Source organism: Halichoerus grypus, chromosome 3 (assembly GCF_964656455.1).
Source record: "Halichoerus grypus chromosome 3, mHalGry1.hap1.1, whole genome shotgun sequence".
In the NCBI taxonomy this organism is placed as follows: domain Eukaryota; kingdom Metazoa; phylum Chordata; class Mammalia; order Carnivora; family Phocidae; genus Halichoerus; species Halichoerus grypus.
The window spans coordinates 24,180,961-24,201,503 of NC_135714.1; the positions used below are offsets into that span (position 1 = coordinate 24,180,961).

Below are 20,543 nucleotides of genomic sequence, written 5' to 3' on the forward strand. Positions count from 1 at the left end.
GGGAGAGGAAAGAACCTAGAAAAAGCCACCTTCTTCACTCTTGATGGTTATTTCTTACGTCTTTCTTTAAGCTCTGTTTCATCTTTTGCTTAGTATTTTATTTATTCTCTTGCCTTCATTTGACATGGATATGTAGATGAATTTTACTCATATTATTTTGCATATAAGTCTGACCCCTAACATCCACATCTATACCACAATTATCTAATCAACCTCTGAAAGAATGCTCATAGATTGTTTTCATTGTGGATTGTAATGTGAAAGAATATGCACTTGGCCAATACACTGGGTGTCTTCATGGACTAAGACATCTATGTAGTTGGAAAATCTCTTGTTGTCTCCTATTATTTTTTATATAAATATTTATATTTTTAGAATGGATTTATATGGCTGAGATGGATTTTGAATATACAAAATAACCACTTGTCAATTCAGGTATGAAACTTCATTGCAACTGAATGATGAAACCAATTGATATTGAAGTAAGGAGAAGCTGATCTTGTTCTACAACATAAGTTGCGAATTAAAAAAACCTATCTGGGGGTGCCTGATGGCTCAGTCAGTTGAGTGTCTAACTCTTGGTTTCAGCTCGGGTCATGATCTCATGGTCTTGGGATCGAACCCTGCATCCAGCACCCTACTCAGGGAGAAGTCTGAGATTTTCTCTCTCTCTCTCTCTCTGCCCCTCCCCCCACTCACAAATTCACTCTCTCTCTTTCCCTTTCTCTAAAATAAATAAATAAATCTTAAGAAAAAACACCTTCTATCGGTATAAATTGTTGGATTTTAAAACATACCTAGATGGATATGAGAGAAACAACAATAGAAAACCTTAGATGGAAAATATTTTTTTTAAAGAAATAGATCGCTAAAACATATATCTCAATATGAAGATCTTCCTGACTGAATCACTGAGTCAATTCTCGAAGTATAAATAAAATAACACTTTCTTAAATCCTATTCTCCAGGGATTGAAAGAAATTGTCCATGGGACTAAGATTTGAAAAATGCAATAGTGAATAGTTATTTAATATGTATCAACACGTTTATTTGTCACAAAAGTTCAAGTTGAATTGATCTAAAAAAATTAAGGTCTTATTTTATGTTCTATCTACCTTACATTCAAATTTAAACTTTTTTTTTTGTATAAAGAATTATTAAACTTGGAAATAAATATGAGTTTCTGTCTTCTACATTTCTTGAATTCCCCAGCATTCACATACAGATACAAAAAAAAAAAAAAAAAAAGGCAAGAAAAAAAATGAGTTTTTGTTTCAGGTTAACAAGATAGATGGAATGGCATCTTATTCAATGATAATTTGTGAGATGTTCTATTGCTAATGAAATCAAATGTTACCCTGGTTGCTTTCCAAAACCCCAAATTTGGAAGTAGGTATCATGCCCAATACTGACAAGGCAAGAGATTCGAAAACTTGGTCTTAGCATGAAGAAACAAGGAAGAAAATCTCCCTAACTGGTGTAGCACTCTAATGAGCTGCAGAACTCCACACTGACTCTAGATGCTTCCAGAATTAGAAACTAGATATCTCTTACTTCTGTTAAGGAAAAAAAAAATGTTGAAAACTGACTGCAACTAAATATGCTTGATTTCTGAACCTTCTCTATAACACATAGAAAATGTATCAATTCCACATAACCATGCAATGCAATAACAATTTTAAGGTAGATGCTTGCTCAAATCAGTGTTTTCTAAATTCATTATGACATTTACATTTTTTGTTTACATTTTTACTGCACTATAAATTGGCAGAATCAATGAAATATGTTACCCAAAGTTAAAGACCTATTAGAACATAAACTAGCTCACTACTCTTTCACTATTCTCTTTTATGTGAAAACATAGATTGATTACTTAAATTTGAATACAGAGAATTTTTTTTTATTTTGAGGTAGAGGTGTATGTCTGTGTGGGTGTGTGCAAATACTTATATTGTAGAGAACACATTTATTCAACTATGACTTGGGTATGCAGCAACAATACTGCTTCTTTATTTTTATCTATAATTATTATAGATGTCCTAACCTTTTAGAGATAGAAAGAATACTATGACAGTCTCATCCATTAACATTAGGCTGAAAAATATAATAGTCACTTTAAGTAATATTCAGTCTCTCTAGGTAGCAGTACTCAATCTTTTATATTTCTCCTCATACCCTGCTTCTTTCAAAGATGGTTTCTTTGTATATAGCATTTGGGTGGGTCTGCACCACTCCGTGAATGTTTAGCAAAGAGGTCCTTAATGCTCCTGTGGCATTTTCCAGATCTACTCATCTCTAAAGTAACATCCCTTATCTATCTGTTCACCATGTGCTATTCTGGCAATTGGTCATGTTAGCTATGATACAATTACATCTTGTTCAGGTTGCTCAGAGCTCAGTCAGTGTTTCTAATTGATCCGATTAGGAAGTAGTTGGCATGATGGACACTATTATGTCTGGTGGGTGACTCATATGGGTGTAGAAGGTGATTCAGAAACACTAAACAACTCTGTAATCATGCTGAGCTATCCAGATTACTTGGAATGACCCCATCCAGGTTCATATAGAGAAAGATTTTCCTCAAGCATATCACATTCAACAGCTCCAAATTTTTAGTAGTACAAGCGCCACTTAAGATTCCTGTTATAAGATATTCTGAGTGCCATTTGCCCTCAAGTCCAGATGAACTCTTGTGTTTTATTTCCTCTATTTCTGTTCATCTGTTCACTTCTGATCTTCTTTCATCTTTCATAATACTCCCCTATATTTTTTAAATCTTTTCAACTTTCTCTATAATGTAACACTTACAGCATAAAGTAATGTAGTCACAACCTACATTATGGGGAAAATTCTATAGTTGTAGTTGCACTAATTTCATAATGCTCTGTAACAAATTACTACAACTTAGATGCTTAACACACACTTACCTATTATTTCACAATACTGTATATCCAGGCATGGCATGGCTCAGCTCTCCGTTCAGGGTGTGGCAAGGCTAGAATCAACGTGTCACAGAAAGGCTGAATTATTTTCTGAAACCCAGGTTCTATTTCCAAGGTCACACTGTTTTGGCAAGATTCAGTTCCTTGCAGTTGTTAAGACTGGATTCCCTTTTTCTTTCTGGTTGTCAGTCAGTGGATGCTCTGAACTCCTTGCGGTTGCCCACATTCCTTGCCACTTGAACCCTTCCATCTTCAAAACTAGCATAGAAGAATCTCCCTCAAGTTTCCCATGTTTCATATTCTTTGCTAAGTAAAAAAAAAAAAAAAAAAAAGAGCCTACTACCTTTTAAGGACACACCTGATTTAGCCATATCCACTCAGAAGAATTTCTCTTTCTTAGAGTCACCTGTGTTATACATCATAATCAAACCATAGGACTGACTATACTATCACAAACATAGTTCATAACCACACTCAAAAGGGAAAGGATTGTCCAATGGCCATCGAGGGTCATTATAGAATTCTCCCTACCATAATGGGTGACCATCTTGACGTTTAATTAAAAAACAAATTAAAGTTGAAAGAACTTAGGAGTACAATCCTATTTCAAACGTCAGAAGCTATATAGTAATGATATAATTTATTATTTTTGTTTTTTTTTTATTTTAGTTTATTATGATAAGAACACTTTACATGAGATCTGCCCTCTTAAAAACTGTTAAGAATACAATATGGTATTGTTAACTATAGGAAAAATGGTGTACAGCAGACTTCTAGAACTTACTCATCTTGCTTAGCTGAAATTTTATGTGCATGATAAGCAACTGCCCATTTTCCAAAGTACATTTTGATGTTTTGTCTCTGTTGCATTTGAATCTGTTAGCCATTGTCTCCACGAGCCTCATTTCAACTTATCCTTCCATGAGGCTACTCTCCTACTTCTCCCTCAATGATTCCTTTTGTGCTTTTTCGTGAATGCCTTCTCCTTTCCCCTCCTCTTTTGGCTTAACTTTTACCAAAGTATGGGCTGCCTGTTGGCCTAATAGCTTAGGAAAATGATCAAGTCAAGGCTGTTAAAATGGCTTGCAACAAAAACCAATAAAAAAATTATCAGTATATACCTTTCCCATCCCCCAGTTTTAGGGTTTCTTCTATGGAACAATGAAATTAGGAGGAGTAGGTGAGGAAATTCAGACTTATAGATATATATTTATTTATTTATTTACTTTACTGTGACGATGAACATGTCAGAGATAATACAATGACTCAGCACAATCTGAGGATCCTCAAACTTACAAGCTCTTCACAAAACCACCTAAGTCCCAATCCTCATGATCTCATTTAATTAATACTTCAAACTGAACACCAGGTGATTCCATAAGGTGATGGTCCTCTAGGAATTAATGTTTTATTCATTTGCAAGTAGCATATTCCTGCTATAACATCTGCAAAATTAGGAAGAAGTTCCCTAAATGAGGCAGTTGAGAATTTTGGCTGTCAATTCATTGTGAATTCTGCTAAAGTTATATTGTTGATTTACTTCACTTTTGTTATGAAACAAAAATAAAAAAACTTGCAGTCTCCTCCTTATACCACTTTTATTCCTTCCCTAAATTATCTTTCTTGATACATTCAATCGATTTTAACACAATATCAAGAATATTTCAATGCTCACTTACCTTTTGCTTTTTTTAAAGATTTTATCTATTTATTTGACACAGAAAAAGAGAGAACACAAGGAGGAGGAACAGCAGACAGAAGGAGAAACAGGCTCCCCGCTGAGCAAGGAGCCCGATGCAAGACTCGATCCCAGGACCCCGGGATCATGACCTGAGCAGAAGGCAGACGCTTAACCATGTCCCTGCCTTTTGCTTCTTTTTAAAAACCATTTCCTTTCTGATAGAAATTACCCTAACATTTTTCCCACTCTGTATTTGTGTCTAATTACTTTTAAAAACTCTTAGGCAATAAAGAACACAAACTCTGTTTTTCATCAGATTTCTTTCCTGATTTATAGTTTTCATCAGTGACTTAAATATTGATTCTCCTATGTATTTATTCTTAGCTTAATTTTCTTGACTTTGTATATTCTGTTTTAGGTAATATTATATGCTCAACATTTTATTTTTTTTTATTTTATATTTTTTTAAAGATTTTATTTATTTACTTGACAGAGAGAGACACAGCGAGAGCAGGAACACAAGCCAGGGGAGTGGGAGAGGGAGAAGCAGGCTTCCCCCTGAGCAGAGAGCCCGATGTGGGGCTCGATCTCAGGACGCTGGGATCAAGACCTGAGCCGAAGGCAGACGCTTAATGACTGAGCCACCCAGGCACCCCAATACGCTCAACATTTTAAATAGCACCAGCATCTTAATGACTCAAGTGCTGACCTGTGATTTTTTCGTCCCTTTGTCTTATAGACATATCTAACTAAACATGTTATAATGATTGGTGTGAATCAATCAGGTACTCATTCTGTAGGATAAAATGGTAACTGTAGTTCCCCATATCAAGAATTAAAATAATTGGATGAAATAATTGGCAAGGTAATCTACTTGACTTTCCTATCAATCTCTTATTCTAAATTAAACTAGGTGGCACATTTAACATGGTAATTCCATACTCAGCAATTCAGCTGTATGTAAGTTCTAACCTCCATGTGCTCTTGTGCCACTTGCTAAATATTATGGGTGATCTTCTGTCACCCTGCACTTGCTTAGGTAGATGCACATTTTGTCAATTTAGGTAGATAGTTCAGAACTCACTAAGTAAGGAATCATCTATTTTCCTTCTTTCAAAAAAATATATTATCTATGTCATGTTTAGGAGAAGAAGCAAGATATTTCACTATCCTAGCAGATGAGGGTTATCTAGCTTGGATTCTAATCAGAATTTCTGTACCAACTTCCTATCCATTTGGACTGTAAGTTTTTTTTTTAATTTTTAATGATCCTTGTTATGGTTAATTTTATTTATTGACTTGGCTGGGCCAGAATACCCAGATATTAAGTCAAAGATTATTCTAGATGATTCTGTGAAGCTGTTTTTTGGATGAGATTAACATTTAAATTGGTGGACTTTGAGTAAAGCAAATTACCCTCCATAAATGTGAGTGAACCTTATCCAATCAGTTGAAATCCTTAAAAGAACAAATAACGATTAATATGTCCATAATATGTCCATAATAACTCCTCATCCCCCCCCATCCCCTACCTACCATCCTCCGGCACTCTTTGATTCTATGTATTTGGCTATTTTGGATACGTTATATGTAAATGGAATCATGAAATATTTGTCTTTTTGTGACTGACTAATTTCACTTAACATTTTGTGTGTGTGTAAGTGTAAATGCATGTGAATGTTTGCACATACTTTGCTAAAAATTCAGACCACACAGTACACACAGCTATTTCATTTACAATCATATTGTGAACACTTCTACCACAACAGTATATTTTTCATGACTACACAATTGTATTTTTTTCCATTGCAAGTATTAAAATAATACTTTATAATCCTCTTGCTATTGGTAATTTGGGTTCTCAACATTTTATTATTATATAACCTTGTGATCAACATTTCTATTTACACATATATCAATTATAATTTCCGGTTATAGCTTTAAGATGAAATCCTGAAATTAAATTATGAGATCAAGAATAGTAATAATTTACATTTTTGACAGATTTGTAGTTTTTATACCAGCTGTAGCTGTTTTTACTCTCACCAGGATGTAAGTAGGTTCACTTTCTCTGCATCCTAAAAAGACAAATATTATTAATACTGCTATTTAATTCTAAATATTAAAAATGTCACCCTTGGAAAATAGTATGTTTCTATTTATAGATTTTTATTATTAACATTTAAATGTTTATATATATTTAATTTTATTTACTATAATTTCTTTCTTGCTTGCTTTTATTTTTGTGAAAACTCTATTCAAAACCTTTGCATTTTTCCTTACTGGGCCATTACTTGTTTAATTAATTTTTTAAGTTTTGCTATATTAATATTTTGATCCATTGTCTTTAATAAGTGCATCATGTATCCCCTTTCTTGTCAGCAATCTCTTTTATCATGCCTTCTTATGTATAAACATTTACATTTTTCATATGGTAGTAGCTTCTCTCCGTGTCTTTTAAAATTTCTCTTACAGTGTTATCCTTAGAAAGTGAGATATTTATATTTTAGTATATTTTCTTTAGATTTACATTGAACTTCATCAAAATCATATTTTGTTATTATAGTTTGAAGAATATTCTTTGCCTTATTTTTTCATCAACCATTTTACCAGATTTTTTTTTTTTTTTTTAAAGTAAGATCCACACCCAGCATGGAACTCAGTGCAAGGCTTGAACTCACAACCCTGAAATCAAGACCTGAGCTGAGGTCAAGGTTAAGTCGGATACTTAACCAACTGAGCCATCCAAGTGCTCCTTCCAGAAATTTTATTGCATAAGTCTCTCTTCTTTAGTGATTTTTCTGGAGAGCACATTTTTAATGTATCTATGTAAACAAATCTTCATTGTTGCTGTTGGTACAGTGAGTTAAATTAGTACTATTTAGTGGTCTCTACATTTTCTTATTTTGTTATTAAGTGGCATTAAATTATTCATGTTAAAATTCTGCTGGAGAATAACACTTGTTGTGGCCTCAGAGATAAAAAGTGTGACCAAAGCATTCTAATGAGGGCTTTTATTTGTCTGTAGTAACCTTTATGTAAATACGAAGCAAAGAATCAATTGAAAATTGTTTTGGTTGAAAAACTACACATACATTCATGTTTTAAAAATCATCTTGTTTATTGTTTCAGAAATACACTCTACAACTGTGGTTCCTTTACTTCTCTCATGTACAGGATTGCAAAAAAAACAAATAAGGAATATTAGAAAATAAAGACTTGTCTTTGATTGTTTGAGAACACATACAGAAAAAAAAATGGTTTCTTGATAACCATTAAAACAGACGAAAAACCTTTTGCAATTACTTACTTTCTATCAAATTTTAAAATCCCCCAATCAAAGAGTTCCAAAAAAGGATTTAGATTCAACATTATTAATAATTAAAACTAATGATAACTACAGATTCCTAGTCTTCTGATATTTATGAGGTATTTAATTTTCACAGCAATCCTATGAGATTGTTATAATTTCATGCCATAGGAAACTAATTCTCATAGTCAAAGTAACTTGTCAAGAGCACAGGGATAATGGCAGAATCAGTTATTTTCAAAACCAAAGCTTTCAGAGTCTCTGCTGATGACCTTAATCACCTTCTTATACTGAGTCATTTATATTAAAACACATTAGTGATAAAGAATATTCAACTAGGACACAGTTTAAATTAATTTCAGTTAATGCTCTTTAAAAAGTTATCAAATGTTATCCAGAATTTGATTCCTTAAAGGTTTGTTTTTTCATCTTGAATCATTACAAAGATTTTTGGGGTTTCATATTCCTATGAGAAAATGGTACCTGGGTAAGTTGAAATCTCTCTCTCTCTCACCAAACACACACACACACACACACACACACACACACACACAGAGTAAGGAAGCAAATAACACCATTGTTGGTATGATGTATACTTAGCATACAAAGCAAATCATTTATTAGAACAAAGGAGATGCTATCAGTAATTACTCTGAGACAGTGATCATGAACCAACACTGCCTAGGACAGAATGGGACATGTGGCTACTCTACGCATAGTTCCCAAATACAAGTTAAAAAGGATAAGGGATTCTACAACTTTCACTTTACATGTAAATAATGAAATAAGTATACTAGATCAGATAGGCACTTTTCTGAGGTTACAATAGTGCAGAGGCAGGGGGAGATTGTGCAGAAAGCAGTTTTGCTGGATTCAGATTCTTTCATAAAATGATGGTAATGAAAATACTATGTATAAGAATATATGATTTATCATATGTGGAATAAAGTAACATAGTAAGCAGAAGAAATCTTCAAATCTTTAAATACTCCTATTCATAAAAATAAAATATGAAAGTTAATTAAATATCCAACTGAAAAGTTAGAAAAGTAACACATGAAAAGAGAAGGCAGCAAATAATAAAGGTAGAAGAAATTTGTGAGGTAGAAAACAAAAATATTGGGCGCCTGGGTGGCTCAATTGGTTAAGTGGTCTGCCTTAAGCTCAGGTCATGATCCCAGGGTCCTGGGATCAAGTCCCACATTGGGCTCCCTGCTCAGCGGGAAGTCTGCTTCTCCCTCTCACTCTGTCTAGCACTCTGCCTACTTGTGCTCTCTCTCGCTTTCAAATAAATAAATAAAATCTTTAAAAAAAATAAAAAACAAATATAGTCAGGGCTAATATATAAATAAGCAATACTTAAAAATATATATAATAAACAATGGAATATTATGCAGCCATCAAAAAATGAAATCTTTCCATTTACAACAACATGGATGGAACTAGAGGGTATTATGCTGAGAGATATAAGTCAATCAGAGAAAGACATGTATCATATGATCTCACAGATATGAGGAATTCTTAATCTCAGGAAACAAACTGAGGGTTGTTGGAGTGGTGGGGGGTGGGAGGGATGGGGTGGCTGGGTGATAGGCACTGGGGAGGGTATGTGCTATGGTGAGTGCTGTGAATTGTGTAAGACTGTTGAATCACAGACCTGTACCTCTGAAACAAATAATGTATTATATGTTAAAAAAAAAGAAGAAGAAGAAGATAGTAGGAGGGGAAAAATGAAGGGGGGTATCAGAGGGGGAGACGAACCATGAGAGACTATGGACTCTGAGAAACAAACTGAGGGTTCTAGAGGGGAAGGGTGTGGGGGGATGGGTTAGCCTGGTGATGGGTATTAAAGAGGGCACGTATTGAATGGAGCACTGGGTGTTATACGCAAACAATGAATCATGGAACACTACATCAAAAAGTAATGATGCGATGTATGGTGATTAACATAACATAACAAAATAAAATAAAAAAAAAGAAATGCAATCATATAGAATGCAACCCTTTAAATGTGGTTTCTGCAATTTAGCATAATGCATTTGAGATTCATCCATATCACTACTCTATCAGTAGCATGTTCCTTTTTATAGCTGAATGGTATTCGAATGTAAGGGTGTGCCAGAGTTCATTTATCCATTCACCAGTTGAAATTTGGGGTGATTATGAATATAGCTGCAATAAACATTGATGTCCAAGTGTTAAAAAATATATATATAATAAAATATATTTAAATAATATACATAAGTATGTAAATATATAAATAAATTATTTAAATAAAATATATATATTTAAACTTTATATAGAGATATATATTTTTTTTAACTAACAAACCTTACTTATGGTAAGGAGTTTCTCAAATGGTCCCTACCTCCTGGTATTCATACTCTTGCATTTGCTTTTCTTCAGTGTGAGCTAGATTTAATAATTTATTTCTAACAAATGTAGCTGGGGTGACAGAATGCCATTTCTGAGGTTAGGTTTGAGCATTACGACAACATCAGTTTGGGGTACACTTTTTCATGATCTCTTGGCTCACTTCTAAGGGAAGCTGGCTGCCATACTGTGAGTTGCGCTTTGGAAAGGCCCACATAACAGCAAACTGAGGGAAGCCAACAGCCAACTCCCAGGGAAGAAATGAATCCTGCCACCAACCATTCGATAAGCTTGGAAGCTGATCCTTGTGTGATCAAACTTTTAGATGAGACCACAAACCTTGCCAATACCCTCCTTGCAATCTCACGAGACACTTTGTGCCAGAAGTATCTATGCTTGGGTAATTCCGGAACACAAATATTATGAAAAAATAAATGTTTGCTGTTTTAAGGCATCACATTTTGGCTTAGAGTTAATATGTAATACATTACTAATATACTACCAGTAATCAAACTAAAAATAAAAGGGGAAAAATAAAGCAAAAATAAGCAGAATAAGAAATGCCAAGGCACTATAGTGACAGAAGTGAAAAAAAAAAGGTAATTAAAGCAAATTAGTAACCAAATTAACAATTAGTATTTTTTTTTTTTTTTGCCTGGGGGGGTATGCTAATGGTACTAACATTTGATTCCTCATTGTAAAGGAAAACTTACTTTTTATTTATTTATTTTAAGACATTTTATTTATTTATATGAGAGAGACAGTGAGAGCACGAGCAGGGACGAGAGGGAGAAGCAGACTCCCCGCGGAGCAGGGAGCCCGATGCGGGGCTGATCCCAGGACTCTGGGATCATGACCTGAGCTGAAGGCAGACGCTTAACGACTGAGCCACCCAGGCGCCTGAAAGCTTACGTTTTAAATGTAGGTACTAGGCTTCATTACTTTAACTAAATGATAAAGCCTAACATTACTAATGGTGGAATAACCTGACATATGCCGCTTGATGTGTTGTAACATAAGGACACAGCACCACCCAAGAAGCACTTTTTTTTTATATAATTTTTTATTGTTATGTTAATCCCCATACATTACATCATTAGTTTTAGATATAGTGTTCCATGATTCATTGTTTGTGCATAACACCCAGTGCTCCATGCAGAACGTGCCCTCCTCAATACCCATCACCAGGCTAACCCATCCTCCCAACCCCCTCCCCTCTAGAACCCTCAGTTTGTTTTTCAGAGTCCATCGTCTCTCATGGTTCTCCAAGAAGCACTTTTAACACATGTGTTTTGCCTGGATCTTATAAAAGCTTTAGACCAAATTCCACATTGAAGGAAGTATTCAGTAGAGAGCGATCATTGCCACAGGTGATGTTCTGCTTGCCTCTCCCCAGCCTCATGTTGGATATATATGTTGGATATAATTTATCCACTTTTTTGGTAAATTTATTTTTTCTTTTTTTTCTTTCTTTCCTTCTTTCTTTCTTTCTTTCTTTCTTTCTTTCTTTCTTTCTCTCTTTCTCTCTTTCTTCTTTCTTTCTTTTCTTTTCTTTTCTTTCTTTTTTCTCTTCTTTCTTTCTTTTTCTTCTTTTTCTTCTTTTTCTTTCTTTCTTTCTTTCTTTCTTTCTTTCTTTCTTTCTTTCTTTCTTTCTTTCTTTCTTTCTTTCTTCCTTCCTTCCCTCCTTTTTTCTTTCTTTCTTTCTTTCTTTCTTTCTTTCTTTCTTTCTTTTTTCTTTCTTTCCTTTTTTCGACAATAAGATGGCATTCTGGAGAAGATTAACACCAAGAATTTCTCCAACTTCTCTACTCTACTTCCTCAGTTTCTATTGAACCTTTTTCTTAGAAGCACTAGGTGCTGGCTACTAAGTACCATATTATCTTTGATAACTTCTTCAAAGGCTAATGTTTTACTTAAATTTAAAATTTGTAGATTTGGGCCAGTTTTGGGTAATGCTACATTTTCTATTAAGTTTTTGGCTTTTACCATCCTGATAATGAATGATGAACTAATACGATTTCTAAAATCCTGAAAAACCACACTATTTCTAGCGAGATACAACTCAGGTGGGAATTCCTGGAAGATTCTTGACTTTCACAATCTCTCCTGTCACAATGAAGTTTATGAAATTGGAGAGTATTTTTCCCTTTAATAGTTGTAATTTTGATGTAAAAATTCTGGTCTTTTTATTTATAAAGTATCTTAATATTTGGACTATGTTATGGACTGAATTGTGTTCCCCTCACAACTCATATGTTGAGGCCCTATTCCCCAATGTGGCTGTATTTGGAAAGAATGCCATTAAGTGGTAATAACAGTTAAATAGGTCATAAGAGTGGGGCCCTAATCCAATAGGACTTCAGAGAGCAGCAACCCCAACTGCCATTAAGCAAAAGCCTGATACTTCAGTTAAACTAATGAAGGAAACACAAACCAATGTGTTCTTTGGTCTTATGTTTCCACGTGGAAGGAGTTCCCTCACAATTAACTATTAGACTATTTCCACCTCTTCACTGACTTCTCAGTAGGAAAAAGTAGGTGGTCTTCCTGACTGCAGAGCCTTGGAGTAATTTCTTGGTATTCCTGGCTCAAGTTTTGTTGTTGTTGTTGTTGTTTGTTTGTTTTTTTTGTTTTTTTACTTTGTCTTTGGTATTAGCGTCCCTGTATAGGATAAGCATCCATTCTTCTGTCCTCTCCACGTTCTAAAGTTTACACACATTATCTACTTGATAGGGCAGCCTCTGTGGTCCAGACCAGACTGGATAAGTCTGTCTATTTCTGGGGTGCAATCTTAGCAGGTGACTTGAGGCTTGTCTAGCTTTGCTAGGGAAAAAAAAATGATAATTGATTTTTCATCTCCTGACGTAAGCTTACATGTCAATTGTTTCCAATTTGAAAGAGAAAGAGGACTATGGAGAAGTCATATTAACATCATTACTAGCTTACAATATTTCAAAAATTCAAATTAATGTTCTTCAAAATAAAGTGTTCCCTCCCATGGGTATGTGTGATAATTCAATGGGGAGTATAAAAATAATATTAGATTTTCTATTACTTTTATCTAAAATATGAGAAATAAGCATTGTTATATTAATCTTTAAGGAAGAACAGGGTTTTTTTTTAAGATTTTATTTATTCATTTGAGAGAGAAAGACCATAAGAAGGGGAGAGAGGCAGAGGGAGAGGGAGAAGCAGGCTCCCCACTGAGCAGGGAGCGCGACACGGGGCTTGATCCCAGGACCCTGAGACCATGGCCAGAGCCAAAGGCAGACACTTAACTCACTGAGCCACCCAGGTGCCCCAAGAAGAACAGTTTTATGTTTATCCATACAAGAAATAACCACTAGACAACTACTATATGCAGACACACTTTGGGTTCTGGGGAACCAGCGATAAAAGCCATAGGCAAAGACATCATTTAAAAGATCTGCTTTGTGTCAATGTTTCATAAAAAGGGAAACAAACAATTGAGGGGTAATTTAATTTTATATTTTGATAAGTATAATGAAAGCTCATAAAGCAGAGAAAGTGGATAGAACATGGTAGAGGTATGTTGAAAAAATACTATTTTATTTAGCAGAGGCCAGAGGGGGTAAAGAGGTTACCCATAAGAAGGGGTTTTAGGACATCAAAAGTCATGGCACATCTGAGGAAAAGAAAAATGCTAGAACATAGGAGTGGTGGTGGGGGATGTGAAATAGAAGGGGGAAGCCAGAAGGATAGGAGCCAGATCATGAGAAGTGTTCTGACATGGCCTGGATTTTGGATATTAGTCAGGTGATAGGTCATTAGAAGCTTCTGAGTAGGTGAGGTAATGAAATGATTTGATTTACTTTTAAAATGATCGCTATGGCTCCCGCTGGAGAAAAATAAAAATGTGTTAAGGAATGTGCTCCTTTTATTTTTAATGCAAGCATTTAAAAAAATGTTTAAAAGCCACTGATCCAAAAAATAAATGAATGTTTCAATTTTTTATACCTTCTCTAATGGGAAAACAAGCTAAGATTTTTTTAAATGATGTCATAGAACTAATATAAAAATAGTATCAGATAGAAATACCATGGGTTTTAGGGTAAGACCATAGTAGAAATTAATTCCAACTTGGTCTCTGCCTAATTGTGTATCCTCAGGTAAGTTATGCGAGTTATTGGAGCCTCCATTTCTTTGTGAAACTGAAAGAATAATTATTATCCTGATTGTTTCTGTGTGGATTGGAGCTATGCTTATTGTATGTAGTCCAGATCAGGAAATCAATATATGTCATTTCTCATTATTATTGATGGCCAGATATGTTGGACAGCCCAAAATGAAATACCCCCCCCAAAAAAAGAACCTAATTTTATAGAACTCTGTTGAGAATATCCAGATCTCCAGATTTCCCAACTGCTTAATATAGGAAGGGCAGAGGATAAACAGAACTAGAATGCACATTGACAGAAAGGTGAGAAATAGTCAGGGCAAGGATAAAATAACAAAAATGACAACCATATGGTCATTAATAGATAAGTTTTCCCACCTGTCACTTCCTGAATTTGAAAAAAAATCTGTCATTTCAATTCTGGCAGGCCCTTGGAGAAAATAAAGTACCCCTCCCACTCCTACAATAGATATATGAATAATTTTATCAGACTATTCAGCATAATTCAAGTCTAAAATTACTTTCAAGTGAAGTGACCACTTATTTGAGGCAAAATAGTTTGGTTTTGCTCCAATTATCCAGTTAGTTGCCTTCATTCTGCACATTACTTCTCATGTCTTGACATCAACTCAAATTTATAATCTAGTGTTCTGTTTCTTTTTATGCTACTTTGTGTACAGTTGGAAGATACAACCTCATTCTTCTGTAACTTTGTTCTCTTTCCATTTCATTGATTTTTCCCTTTGATTCTAATGGAGCTTAAACTTGCTTATGTTCATTTGTTTTCTTTTTGCCACTAGTAACCCTGATGATGTAGTCTTATTTCTGAGAACAGTCTGTTTAATGGGGACTTATTGTTGCAGAACAAAGTAAAGAAACAAAGCATACAGAACAGAGAGAGGTTGGGGGTGGGGTTCAAATTGAGAAGAATGTCCTTTAATCAGTAGAAATGAAAGTGGCAATAACCTTTTTTTAAAATTTTTTCAAATATAGAAAAGAAAGAGGTAGGATTCAAAAATGCAAAACAACAAGACAAGCCACAGTCAATAGATAAATTTGGGATCTAAAATAATTTCTGTAGCATGTTTCATAATCAAATATCATAGTTCTCTAAGCAATGACCACAGTAATCAGATGATTTCCAAAATTTCACACACAATTGCCATGTGTAAACCATGATTAACGATATCTGTAAATCCCTTTACTATCTCTGTACGCCTGTGTGGGGGTTATGGGTGAGTGTGTGTAACACATAGAGAAACACATATAAGAGTATATTTCCCTTGAGGTGCCTGGGTGGCTCAGTCGATTAAGTGTCTGACTCTTGGTTTTGGCTCAGGTAATGATCTCAGGGTTGTGAGATGGAGCCCCACATTGGGCTCCATGCTCAGTGCAGAATCTGCTTGAGATTCTTTCCTCCTCCCTTGTGCTCCCCATCTGCTCCTTTCCCCACTCTTGTTCTCTCTCAGAAAGAAAGAGAGAGAAAGAAAGAGAAGAAAGAAAGAAAGAAAGAAAGAAAGAAAGAAAGAAAGAAAGAAAGAAAGAAAGAAAGAAAGAAAAAAAGAAAGAAAGAAAGAGTATATTCATCTTAATGATTTGACAGGTTAAATGAATATTTGATCATATAATTCATGGTTATGTGCAACATGATCCAAATGAATATTACTAATAAATGTTCAGATGAGCATATCCTGAAGCATGTTCTGCAGAATTATTGTCCCACAAATTTCTTGATAAAAATGTTCTCTGTGATCAATTGCACTGGGAAATTATCTGTCCAGGTATTTGTTTTAAGCTCTTTTTCGCATGCCTATATATACGTTGGACAAAGACTAGAAGATTGAATTCTTCTGGTATAATATATATAACCCATATAGTACATTATAATGTAGTATAATACAAGCAAAAGCTATTTTTAATTAGCACTGTAAAACGTTTGATACATTATTACTTGTTGTGGGGAGTGGGTTTATTGAATATGTGTTATATCCCAAACACTTTTCCAGTTCTGTAGATATTGCCAGTCCTAAAACCCCAGACCCCAAAGAGATCACAATCTAGTTGAGAAAACTATTGTTTATCAATAATTATTAAATAATGTCATAGAGATTAGCTCCAAAGGGAAGATTAAGGAGGAGGTAAGTAGGTGGGGAAGAGGGTTATGTGATAATTCACTTAATAGATGAAATAATTGTGTTGATATAAAAAGATAAATAGATTATTATGAAGTGAATCTTGTTGTATTGAAATTTGACCTATATTTTCTTCCAAAAACATAAACTGGCAGATTTTCAACATTTTTAAAATGAACTAAACCACAGTGGAGTCGTCTTGCTCATTTTGACCATCACAATAAGAGATGCAAACTCTGCTTGAATCTGCAGTCCTTAGGCATTCATGACCAGGATGGCTGAAGGACCCAAATCAATCATGCTATGATCCACTGGAATTTTACTTTCCAGTCTAGAGAAAGGGCATAGTCGATCTCATTATAGTGGCTTGCTAGAGAAAGAAGCTGAATTGTGAAATAAACTCATGATGACTATAGTATTCTCCCCATGGAGAGATTTGCATCACAAAAACAACCTCATCACTGGTCTTGTCATTATTCATATTGGTGGTGTCAGCAGAGAAAACAAGAGCTGAATGTCTCCGAACAATAAACTTCTGATTTACCTCATTTCAGTAGGAATTTGCGCTATGTCCTAAATTAGAGGGGGAAAAAAGGAAATCAGGAATAAATTTTAATAAAAATCATTTATATTGGAAGTTACATTGAGTTTTAAACTTTTCAGCAGAGCTTATATGATTTTGTATGAATATGTTTCATACGCATATACGGTCACACACCTTCTTTATTTATTTATCCAATACCTACAAGTAAAATTTCAACAAGTCCCACCATTTTCCTCTTCTTTACTATTCCTAACTCTAATATTTCATACAAAAACAAATGAAATTAAAATGTTTATTTTTTAATTATTTTTGAAAAGAGTTATCCTCTTTGTATTTCAAATGCTTTAGGACCTGGGACACCTGATTTAGCAATTATATCTCTTATAGTCAAATAAACAGACTTGCACAGCTCCTGAAACTAACTTATAGAAAACATATGCTTTCCATAATGCCTTTGGCCCTTCTGTGGTATATTTGCAATAAACGAATCTTTAAAAAAAAAAGTTTGTACCAGAATCCACTTCTATCCCTGGACTATTCTTTTCTGGAGTTTTACATTCAGGAGTTGCATATATATATTGCATTTATATAGAATCCAGCTCTAAACATATGAAAGAAGAGATGATCAGTTATGGAAAGGAACAGTGTCTGATGAGATAAAGGGTCACTGTAATTTACTAATCATCACCTTAAAAATGAACATGTGACTACATGAAAAGTGACTTCCAAAAGTTGCACTTTCCTAAATGTCAAGAAATTTTCTCTCTTAAGTATCATTTGCCAGCTGGTCTTTCCTATCATATTTCTAGTAAATTACATGTTTTCTTTGACAACACTTGTTTATCAGAGCAGGTTGAATGTTCCTCTAAAACCTCTTGCTCTCTGATGATATTTTTATTCACGTGAAATCTTTATTGCTTTTTTTTTTTTTTTTCCCCAGAGCATTTGTTTCTTTTGTAAAAAGCATTAAGACCAGGACTTGTTCATTTCCATGTGCTTATAAAATAAGCAAGTGTCCTTACAAAGTTAGGTACTGCAGCACTGGGCAAGAAGTAAAGACAAGCCACTGTCGGTGTGTTTATACTTCATTCCAGTGTAAGGCTAACAGAATTTTCAACAGGATGAAACAGAACCCACTGTCAAGGACTAAGAGGGAGGTTTGGACTTACATAAGAGGGAATAGGCAGCTACCTGTAAAAAGGGCTTTGAAAGTTAACAGACAGAGCAAACTCTACAAGGTATTTGCCCTTCGGCAAAAGGGCGATATTGCAGAACCAATTCCACCCAACTCAATTTTCTTTTGTCATTGGGTGATTAGATACATCTATCAATATGCAGGTAGTGAATGTACTGACAAGTACTGATTTTTGGAAGTTCATACAGTGAACGATTAACAAATAAGAGACTTCATTGAATTTATTATGAAGGCTTTTCCAGAATCAAAGCTAGACGAAAGCCAGGCTCCTGAAAGATTTGAACACAAGTGGAGAGAGCATTGTGGAGGATGAAGCTTCTTTAGAGAATCAGGGTTGGTTGTCTTGGTCATACTGGAGCAGGATGAGGCTCTGAGCACCTGTGAGCTGGGAATGAAGCTCACTCTATCGTTGAAATGACAGAAAAGGAGGAGGTTGGAAACAGTTTTTCTACTTCACTTAATCCACACGAAACACTAAAATATTTACCATAATCCTGAATCCTGATTTTTTTTAATTGTTTTTTTTTTTTTTTTCTCTCAACAATGCTCTGGAACAAAATATTACAACAGTTCTGTGAAAATATTTGGTGTTGTTACACCAAGAATAGCAAGTCCATTCACTGAATCTGGTCATAAAAATAGACACACTAAAGAATTATTTTAACACAAAGTAATAGAAATTTTGAGGTTATGTTTGCACACTAAAATACAAAACATCTTAAATTTTCAAAGCCTGATCTCTCCAGTCATACGTGGTTTCTTGAGGAAGAGAGAGAAAATTCTGCCCAGGTATCAGTCACAGGACTTATCGGAGGAATGGCTTCCTGTGTTTCAAGCTCTGTTATCACCTCATGCCTGTGAATCGGTTTTTGTTTTCCTCATATAAGTATGATGATCCATTAATTACTCTCTATCACTTGCACTTAAACAACTTCACTCTTGTGCTTAAAAGGGAGCAGTGGAGGGAAGGATTTGGAAAGAAAGAAACTCAGTTTCTTTTTCACGGAGACACTTTTTTTTTTCTTTACATTAATTTGTGCAATAATGGATATAATTATTCTTGCCACCCATAAGCTAAGACATCATTAGGTGCATTATAAAGATGATAAACAATGCATCTTTTCCCCAAACTGGCACAGGAATTTTATGGGGAATATTAAAACCCTAATAGGGTTTTGAACAGAATGCTATATGGGTTTCTAGAAAGAGACACCAATTATAGCATTATGTGAAAACAACACATGATAACAATACAAAATTTAAAACAAGATATATATCAGTTTAGATTCTGGATTGACTCTATGGGCAGAGAGAATATTAGCAACTTATTTCATGTTTCCTTCCTATTTTTCTTTTTGAAATGGTGACAATTTCCTCAAGCTTGTTGTACTGTAGGGAGAATTAAATGAAATCATGTATGCAAAGTACCTAGTGCATGGTAGATTTTCAATAAGTATTATTTTATTTTCTCCTTTCCCAAGACTTGCTTTTAGTCCCCAAAATGGTTCAAAAATCTCCCTACTGGCATGGATCTTCCTTATTGTCTTTGGCTTAAGTGTTTCTTGTTAGAACCTATCTCTGCATTTGTTTTATGAATTTCAATCATTCTGTAGTAGATATATTTAATAATAAAGCAAACATTTAGCACTTACTAAAGGGCAAGTACTACCCTAAGAGAAATTAATTCATTTCATATTCAAAAGTCCTGTGACAAAGGAAATATTGTTGACCCAATGTCACAAATGAAGAAACAGGTTACAGAGGTGCAGAAAAGTTATATAAATTGCTCAGAATCATGCACCTAGAGTTCTACTCAAGTGTAAAATCTCCAGAGCCCACCTTTTTTCTTTTTTGATATGGAATGCTTCACAAATGCGCAGTGACATCCCTGTGTGGGGTCCATGCTAATCTCTGTATCATTACAATTTTTGTATATCTGCTGAGGAGGTGAGCACCAGAGTTCATAGTCTTAATCATCCATACATTTTGCCCCTCACCTTCCCTACTTTTCTGCCACGTACATAGCACCACATTACTAAAATAGTTTCCCCCACAAAAGTATCTGCCAGACTGAAAAGAACTACAATTCCATAAATGTTATTGATTAGGACTATGAATTGAACAAAGTTGTTCAAAGGCTCTGAACTTATTTTCCAAATAATATGACATCCCTCTATAGATCTTTGTCTTTATAACCTTTTCTTAGGGTTATTTATCTTAACTTAGAG

At 34.5% G+C, this 20,543-nt stretch overlaps 1 non-coding gene across 1 annotated transcript; it reads right to left on the reverse strand.

Moving 5' to 3' along the window:
* Positions 1 to 20,165: 20,165 nt before the first annotated feature.
* On the reverse strand, positions 20,166 to 20,270 carry LOC118522726 (U6 spliceosomal RNA). The gene has a single exon (XR_004910768.2). It is a non-coding gene; the product is annotated as a U6 spliceosomal RNA (small nuclear RNA).
* Positions 20,271 to 20,543: the final 273 nt, after the last annotated feature.